The following is a 9,848-nucleotide window of genomic DNA, read 5'->3' as shown; positions in this document are numbered from 1 at the left end:
CACCTCTAAGGGGGTTTCCTTTTCTTTCCTGCTCTTATTTCATTCATAGCCCAGATAAACTGCTCACACTCAAATTCTTGTCTCAGGTTTGCCTTCTGGGATATCCGAAACTTTGGGATCTCTGATCCCAAAGGTCAGAGCCCAGCCTGATCTTTTCAGACTTCCTTTATGCTTCTGCAGCCTTTGGAATTTAGTGTCCAGCAAAGGTTCCACTGGCCTGGGAACCAGTCTCCACTCAGACAATTCTTCCTGGCTGACATTACTCACCAGCTGTTACCACTCAGAACCTTAGTTCATACCCCTGCACCAACCCTGGCACCTCCCACATATACTTTCATTTCTGATTCAGAAACAACAAAACTGTCTCCTGCATGCAGGAGTTCAGGATGGGCTGGTGGGCTGCCTACAAGGAACGGATTAGAAAGGATATAAAAGTGACAGTGTCCACGCACTCACCTGTCACAGGTATGTGATCTCTCAGCTAGTCAGCTGGCAGCCACAGAGGCCATGCCAGCCCCTAGTTAAGGTCCTAGAGAGGAATATAAGCCCATCTGGCAAGAGTTTCTTTACCAATTTTCAGTGTAAAGTTTCCCCAGAAACTTTACGGGTCTCTCAGAAGGATGAACCACTTGGAAATGGATATTCTGGACAGACTTATATCGAGATGCCTGTGAAATAACAGAATTATATACCTATTTATTTCTATGGAGAGGTTCCTTAAAATTGTCTACTCTCATTTTGATTCTAATGTGAAATATTTTAGATAATGTATTTAAAGCCCTGTAGGTGTTTTAACTAAAAAAAAAAAAAAAAAAAAAAAAAAACTGCTTTTACTAGATGACTCAGCACTTTGAGGATGTTCTCAAAACTACTAACATAACATTCTGCTTCTCAGAATATTCCTGCAAGGAACAGGGAATGGAAAATAATTTCTCAAGTTTGGGGTAGCTGAAGCTATACTATAACTTTGACACTTATTTGAAATCTAATGTATCTTCAGACTATCTGGAAGTTCCACTACTCATATCATTATGTATTTCCCTATTCCTGTTAATATAAAATTATGTTTTGAATGATTTTCAGATAACTTTGTAGTCCAAAATTCCATGGAACTTGCTAGAATATGTTTCCTTAGTAGAAATCTCGAGAGTTTTCAAGGGTCACATACTAGCTGTCTAGGCATTTGTTTTGGTGGTGGTGGTTGTTTGGTTGGTTGGTTAGGTTTTATTTGTTTTTTGCAACACAAGATTTTTAAATGATTTAAATTTGCTGATAGCTAGTAATAGTTGAGGCCTTCCATGGTGGCTCAGTGGTAAAGAAACTGCCTGTTAATGCAGGAGATACAGATTTGATCTCTGGGTTGGGAAGATCCCCTGGAGAAGGAGATAGCAATCCACTCTGGAATTCTTGCCTGGGAAATCCCGAGGACAGAAAGAGCCTGGCAGACTATAGTCCTTGGGGTGGCAAAGAGCCAGATATGACTTAGCAACTAAACAATAACAGAAAGAGTTGAGCAATTAGGTACTTGCATATAAAGAGTTACAATTTCTCTCTCTCTCTTTTTTTTTTGAAAAGCAGATTTATCTAAAATTGAGTGTTATCTCCTATGAATGGGCATTGTTCTCCCATCTCCCATTGTTCCTGAGAAACCTCCAGAAGCCACCAGATTTCTAACCCCTCAAAAGTCCTGTGTTATCTTGTCTCCATATAAAACTGGCACACTGAAGATCATAGACCCCTGTGCACCTCCTTTCACTCTGCTCTTTAGCTCTTCGTAAACTCTCACCTGATTTACCTCAAGTTGGAGAACTCCCTGCTTTCCTCAAACGTACTCTCGGCTCCGTGTCAACCTCCAGATGAATAATCTTTAGAAAGTACCACTCTGAATACGTCAGCTCTGCCCAGTTGCAATTCACAATCCCCCCAGGACTTTGCTCCAACGCTAGCAGGACATCAAGCAGGTGGGAGGTTGAACAGCACCACAAAGTGAGGGCTTCAACCATTGCCAAGTTGTTACCTGGACTGCAGCAAAGCAAGAAGTCACAAGCCAGGTGCACTTAGAAACTTCTATTGCACTTTGACATTATTACAACATCCAAGTACGTTTCCTGTGATCGCGGTTTTCATTTTGTCTGCCCTCTAATGGATAAGAATAAGAGGCTTATGGAAGCTTCCTGATGGGAGAGACTGAAGGGGAAACTGGGTCTTGTTCTAATGGGCGGGGCTGTGTTCACTCCCTGTTGTTTGACCTGAGACCAAACTGTGAGAGAGGTAATGAAGATAATGGCGACCTCCTTCAAAAGGTGCCCTGCACGCACCGCCACACTCAGTGCCCCTGACCCTGCAGCAAGCCACCGCCAACCCACGCCTCTGCCGGAGACTCCTGGACACTCGTGGGCAAGTCTGGGTCGGTCTCTTGTGGCATCACTGCTCCTTTCTCCTGAGTCCTGGTGCACACAAGGTTTTGTTCATGCCCTCCAAGAGTCCGTTTCCCCAGTCTTAAGTTCTGGGGGCTCTTTGGTGGGGTTAATGGCTACCTCCTCAAAGAGGGCTTATGCCATCTGCACCCAGAGCCCCTGCCCTTGTGGCAGTCCACAGCTGACCCATGCCTCCACAGGAGACACCCAAACACTCAAAGTCAGGTCTGGCTTAGTCTCTGTGGGGTCTCCTGGTGCACACAAGGTTTTGTTTGAGTTGGCTTAAAACTCAACACTCAGAAAACTAAGATCATGGCATCCAGTCCCATCACTTCATGGCAAATAGATGGGGAAACAGGGGGAACAGTGAGAGAATTTATTCTGGGGAGCAGATGGTGACTGCAGCCATGAAATTAAGACACTTGCTTCTTGGAGGAAAAGCTATGACCAACCTAGACAGCATATTAAAAAGCAGAGACATTACTTTGCCAACACAGGTCTGTCTGGTCAAAGCTATGGTTTTTCCAGTAGTCATGTATGGATGTGAGAGTTGGATTATAAAGAAAGCTGAGCACCAAGAATTGATGCTTTTGAACTGTGGTGTTGGAGAATCTTGAGAGTCCCTTGGACTGCAAGGAGATCAAACCAATCCATCCTAAAGGAAATCAGTCCCAAATATTCATTGGAAGGACTGATGCTGAAGCTGAAATTCCAATATTTTGACCACCTGATGCGAAGAACTGACTCATTGACAAAGACCCTGATGCTGGGAAAGATTGAAGGCAAGAGGAGAAGGGGACGACAGACAATGAGATGGTTGGATGGCATCACTGACTCAACAGACATGAGTTTGGTAATGGACAGGGAAGCCTGGCATGCTGCAGTCCATGGGGTCATAAAGCGTCGGACACAAGTGAGTGACTGAACTGAACTGAAGTACGTTGTCAGTAGATTCATCACTGAAATGACTACAGACAAGTTTGCTGATTTCCAAGGGTGCGGTGCCATGTGGACAAGGGTCGTGTATAGCAGGGCCACACATGGATCCATGATAGATTAGACATTCTCAGAAAATGGTCCCTCACCAGTTGGAGAAGCATGGGATTCATAGAGTCTCAATCATTGGTGATGGCTGATTTAACATTAAATCAAAACCTACGTACATAATGGCATAAATGCAGTCAACAGAACATTAAATACAGTTTGATATAATTGTGATAGAAGTTTGACAAAGATGGTCCTCGAAAACAATTTCATTCCACTTTTTAAGCCACTAGAATCCCAAACAACCTTCCAGGTAGAGTCTTCACAGGGACACATTCCTTCTGCACATTTACTGTGCCCCTAAAACTCACAGCCCCATTTGCCGAGGGGCAGGAAGAAAACTTGGTTGGAAAATTATGAAGTTCTTCTTGCCTTTAAGTTAAGGAATGAATTTCTCTAGTGCTTTCTAACCAGGATTAAAACAATTAGTGTGGTTTCACATGGCCCCTGCTTAGCCAGAAAACAACTGAATAATTTTTTTTTCATTTCCATTATGAATGGTTTACCCGTTGTGACCCCTACTTCTCACTCCTCGTGCCTGTGAAGAGCAAGACATTCTGGGAAACATGATTGAAGTCTGAGTTACAAGACGGACGGGGAGGCACCCCTGCATTGTTCCCATGTGGAGAAATCCCAAATGGTGGCCACAGCAAGGGATGACTGAAGTCCTCAGAGAGACAGAGCTGCCCCTGGGCTTCCAGTGTTCTTTCTATTCACTTGAGTAAAGACGTGAATGCCCTTGACAATCCATGCAGGGAAATAATGCATTCTGAATGTGCCCTTGTTAAGACCTCCGCAACAGAAACAGCCAGTTACATTGGTCCTCCAGGAACCGTGTTGGGTTTATAATGATCCACCCACTCAGGCGCCCCCATTTCTGTGGACAAAGACACATTTTCCCAGACAGGGCAGGGATGTCGATATATAGTGACAAGGACTTTTACTCTGTACAGCACCTGAGTCCGTGAGAAAGGGAGCCTGGGACCTTCCTCTCAATTACCAGAATGGGCAGTCCACCAAGCCTGAGAATGCAGGTATGATAACACATGCTGGGGTTTAAAAGCAGCAACCTCTACAGGGGGCTTCCCTGATGGCTTAGTGGTACGGAATCCACCTGCCAATGAATGAGGCTTGTGTTGATCCCCAGGTTGGGAAGATGCCCTGGAAGGGGAGATGGTAATGCACTCTCATAATTCTTACCTGGGAAATCCCATGGACAGAAGAGGCTGGTGGCTACAGTCCATGGGGTCGCAGAGAGTCAGACATTACTTAGCAACTAAACAACAACTATCTCTGCAGAGAGAGGAGAGAGAGACGGGCAGAGCCCCTTTCATGGGCAGACTGGAGGCCAGAGCTCTGGTACCTTAGAAGCATCACTCACATATTTGAATTCACCATAAATGCAACAGCAGTACCGCTCTGTCAACATCTTGACCAAAGCAAAATATGTAGATTAATTATAAATGTTACATGTTTTGGAAATTGTGCACACTAATTTTTTATCCAAGAAACCACTTACCCTTGTAGTTATGCTGACATACACACTCAAAAATGTGGCAGCAACCGCAGCTTGGGGCAATTACGTTTGATGGCTATAATTGCTGGTTACAAAGAGGTGCACTTGTTTTTATCCCTTGCGTGTTGATACTCTGACACATTTGGAAAGATTTTATGAATAAGTTACTTTCATTTCCAAGAAATAATCCTCTCCAAATGTATATATTACAGGAAAAGCATTAAGAGAGCTTGATGACTTACACCAGCAAGAACAAAAGAGAGGATTTTTGTGCTCACGTGATATATGCATAAACTGCTTATTTTGAAGCCATGGCAAGATGTCCCATCAAGTGGCATTCACTTGATCATTTTTATCACACGTCTGTATCTGCTTCCATAGTGGTGAGTATGATACACTTGTAAATACCAGAAAAGCATGGTGACGATTTCATTGCATTGGTTCAGTGGTAGACAATCTGTCACTTCATCCTGGGGAAAAGGACACATAAATACCAATGCCATATTAATCCCCTGTAAACCCAAAAGGCTCAGCTGCTTTAGGTTAGCTTTAATCTGATTTGTCTTATTTATGTCAGTTTGTGGTATTAGAAGTCCCTTCTCTTTGTCTTGCAACACAGAAGTTAACAAGGAAGATCTAGGAGGTTGACTTGTCATCTCTCCCCCTGCTGTTTTGTATTTATTATTATTATTATTAATTCCTCTTCTTGGGTCTCCCTCACAAAGGCCTTGGAAAAGCTGGGAACACAGTCTGTGAATTCTGATCTTTGACTACCACTCTGATGCCTCTCTCAGGCTCTTCAGCTGCCAGGACGCTGGTGGTGCTGTTGGTTGGCCTATGCATCTGGCCTTTGCCTCATGGTGGTCACCCATAGTGCCATCCTCTGGAACAGAAATATTTCCTCTTCCATCCCCAAGATGAAGCAATGCCATTACCCATTGTGACCCCTACTTCTCACTCATGCCTGTGGAAAGCAAGACCTTTTGGGAAACATGATTGAAGTCTGAGTTACAAGATGGACAGGGAGGCACCCCCTGCATTGTTCCCACGTGGAGAAAGACTGAGGCCCAATCTTGTCTGGGTTTACATTCTTACATACCCTCACTGCTGAAACTACAACTTCAGAAGGAAAACCAGCTGTGACGTCTGACAAGGGTGTGAAGTCTCTGGTGCATGTGGGCAGCTCACAGATGCACCAGCCTAGGGAGAGGGTGACTGGGGAAACTTCCCAAAGCGGGACTTGCTGCCTTCAAAGAGGGCATGGCAATGCACGCCTGAGGGTTGCTACTGCAATGAGCTTGGTGCTCTTGTGCCCAAGGACAGCATGGAAGAGATGAAGGCACATCCATCTGAACATGCAAAACACTCCAAATGAGACAAAGAAGCATCACTGTGTCTCAGTGCAAATGTCCACTGCATTGAGACGTACAGAATCTTTAGGTGCTATTTTTGTTCTGAGCCCATGGCCCAGGGTGGAGGGCGTTTCTAGCCATCCATCCATTTTTCCACCTACACCAATCTGTTTGGAACAGTTGAAGTTTCATAAAACCCCTACCACATACCAGATAATGCCAAAGTTTCATTCACTGAATGTGTCCTGTGCACTTATTATGTGCCAAAGCATTCTTACAGGCTCTGGAATATAAAGAGAAAAACCATGGTGCTGTCACCCTCCAGAGGCAGAGAAAGAGCAGCAGCACATCCAATGAAATGGACATTTTCTTATTTTACCAACACTGCCTGATCTTTGTTTTTCAAAGTTCCACTTGTTCCATTGTTCAAAACCCTGATCAAATCTCACCTCCTCCAGGTAGGCTCCCCAGATTGCCGCAGGAAATTCCAATCCTGTTCTTTTCTACTCTACTTGCACTTTACTTAGACCTCAGTGACCACTTGAGTCAAATTCTCTCTCTCCCTACAAGAGTCTAAGTGTCTGAAGGACAGAGATTGTCCTTATTCTTTGTGTCATCTCCTACAGTTCCTAGCACAATGCCTGATTCTTCACAGGCACTCAATATATATTGTGAGAATTTCTGTAAACCACAGGAGAATTTCCAGTATGGGGAAGCAGCTGTAACTGTGGATCCCAGGGACTCTTGAGGAAATGCCATTGCAGTTTCAATTATCATTCAACAAACTGTAGTTAAGACAGCAACGGTCACAATGGAGGTGGAGAAGTTGATGACAAACAGCAGTTCTCTTTGCCCATTGTCATCTGCGGTTCGCTGATAGTTGCCTTATAACCAGTCATTCAGTGCGAGTGAATATTTACAATATTTGGATGTTAATCTGTGCAGAGTTTCATAGTTCCTGCTGACTAGATGATGGGTAAGAAGGTGGGCTCTGGAATCAGGCTTCCTGGAGAGACTGCTATTGCAGTCTCTGTGATCTTGGACTATTCCTTGATTACCCCATGCCTCAGTTTAAAACAGGGATAATGTTACTGTCTCCATGATAAGGATGTAAGGATTAAATTGGGTAGTTCTTGCCCAGTACCTAGTTTATCTGCCAATAGTCATGTTACTTTATTAAGGCTTAGAAATATTTACATGGCAGAGTCTGAAGCAGCTTAATTCACCTTAACAGACAATGCTATTGGAAGTTTGGGAAAACCTCTGGAATTTACTTTTAAAAAAGGAAAACTATAGTTGCTCGTATACCGGTTAACACCAACCAGACAGCACATCTGCTTTTGTCTTAAAGAAGCACCATGGAACTCCTTCGAATCTCTAGCCTGAACACCATATGGCAGCAACACGGATACCCTGTGTTTCCCAGAGAGACTTGCCTTTTCCTTGTGTCGTAGGCACTGGATTGCTTCCGGTGAGCCCATCTGCAGCCTGTCCACACATGGCAGGGTGGGGAGTTCAAGGCTATTGCAGAACGAGGTTTGTAAGCAAAGCCTTGAAAAGAGGTATTTCCTCCAGGTATCTATTTTAGCTTTGTCTGAAGCTCGGACTCCCCACTACCAAAGGGCTGAATTATAAATGAAAAGGCAAACCAACTCCAATGCCAGTGTCGGTCACTCTCTAAAGTCCTTGTACTGAATATTCACTCTTGAATTCCAGCCTCAGTTAACTAAATTAGTTACCTCCATCCTGTGCAATGTTTCCTAAGAAACAGAATGGAAAATTATACAATGTAATGTCATGCTTTGGGAAATGACATCATTTCTGATGAGACAGGAAGCTGGACATTTTATGTATAAAACACGTGATTTTGTGGATAAACTAGTTTAGAATTCATTCTGAGGGACATTGAATAAGCCCTAGCTGTGCAGTAAGGCCTGAGTTGTGCAGCTTGTGATGTTGTGGGGCTGAAGACCACAAGGGCCGGGGTCCTCCCAGGGACCCTTCAGAAGGACCTAAAAGGGCTTCCTTGTATGCTGCCCATGGATGCCCTGTGGTTCAGGAGGAATCCTGACAGCTGGCTGACTTGAAAACAGTCATCAGATATTTCACTGTACAGCTTTTATTAAAAGTCCATTTTGTAGTAAGGAGAAATTGAATACTGAACTTTAGGAGCAAAAGGGCAATGTGTCCAAGGAGACAATCCCATCAGAGTTGACATTCGAGCATCACCTGATCTGAGCAGAGAAACTACTTTTTAAATACCCATGATTGCCTTTCACAGCTCTTGTCAGTAGGGGAAACCTCAAAATAGTTTACAAGTTTCTGTTATAGAACAGTCTTCTACAACATGTTCTAACGACTTAGGAGCGTCTGGTAAGAAAGCTATCAGATAGGAATCTAAGGTTATTTCACTTACTTTTGGATGCATGAGATATTTAAAATACTCTAGAAATAAAAACTAAAATTATAAACAGCACTTGCCCTAGCATATCCTTGCAAAAAGAGAAAGGAAGATCCTCTTTTAAAAGAATGCATCTTTTAAAAAGTATTTCATGGCTTTAGGTGATAACAAATAACTAAAGCATGTTTGAAAAATAAGAAAAAGCCTTCAAGAAAGTCTGTACTTTATTATTCCATTCTCCCAGGAGTGCCACAACTTTTTATGGGTCATCTGGGGCCTGAACCCAAAACAAACATGATGATGGTAAATTACCCTGGCAGGTACTCGATGTCTTTATCAGATTTGCCAAGTGTCAGGGAGGGAAAAACAAAGTTTCCTGGGCATCAAGAGATCAGTTCTACCAACATGTCAATTTTCTATTAAAACATTTTGTAATTACTGTAAAGCACAGGGAACTACATTCAGTAACCTATGATAAACCATAACAAAAAGAATATAAAAAAGAATATATATAACTGAATGAATTTGCTGTACACAGAAATTAACACAACATTGTAAATCAATGATTTTCAATTTTTTAAAATGTATCTTAAAAAACTATTTTGTATTCATAACCAAAGAGACCCCTTTTTTATGGCTAATTATCTTGGGAGCAGGGAGCACGCACAGGTGGTTCAGGCAAAAGCTGGATTCCACTTAAGATGAGGGACCACTGATCGACATGTGACTGGTAGTTAAGCCCAATGGATTTAAGGTCCGGAAATATTAGGACTGCATTTTTACTGTGTGTATTTGGTATACAGCTATGCCTCTTGGCATTATTGTTCAGTGGCTGTGCTAGAGATGAAACTGTCCTCAATATCTATCCATCAGCATTAACACTGTCCCTCTTCTTTGATGGTAAGAGCCTTGCAACCATGCGGTCCAGGTGGTGGTCATATGTCTTACATCTACACATGTTGTAACCCCCCGTGTTACTATTTTTGCTTTAAACCAAGAGTTGACAAACTTTTTCTGTGAAGAGCCAAATACTTCAGTCTCTGGGGCTGTTCAATTTATGCTATGCTACACAGCTCTGCTGTTGTATCACAGAAGCAGCCTCAGACAACAGGAAAAAG

The sequence above is a fragment of the Ovis aries genome, chromosome 13 (genome assembly GCF_016772045.2).
Source record: "Ovis aries strain OAR_USU_Benz2616 breed Rambouillet chromosome 13, ARS-UI_Ramb_v3.0, whole genome shotgun sequence".
Classification (NCBI taxonomy): domain Eukaryota; kingdom Metazoa; phylum Chordata; class Mammalia; order Artiodactyla; family Bovidae; genus Ovis; species Ovis aries.
Note: the sequence above shows the minus strand (reverse complement) of the source record.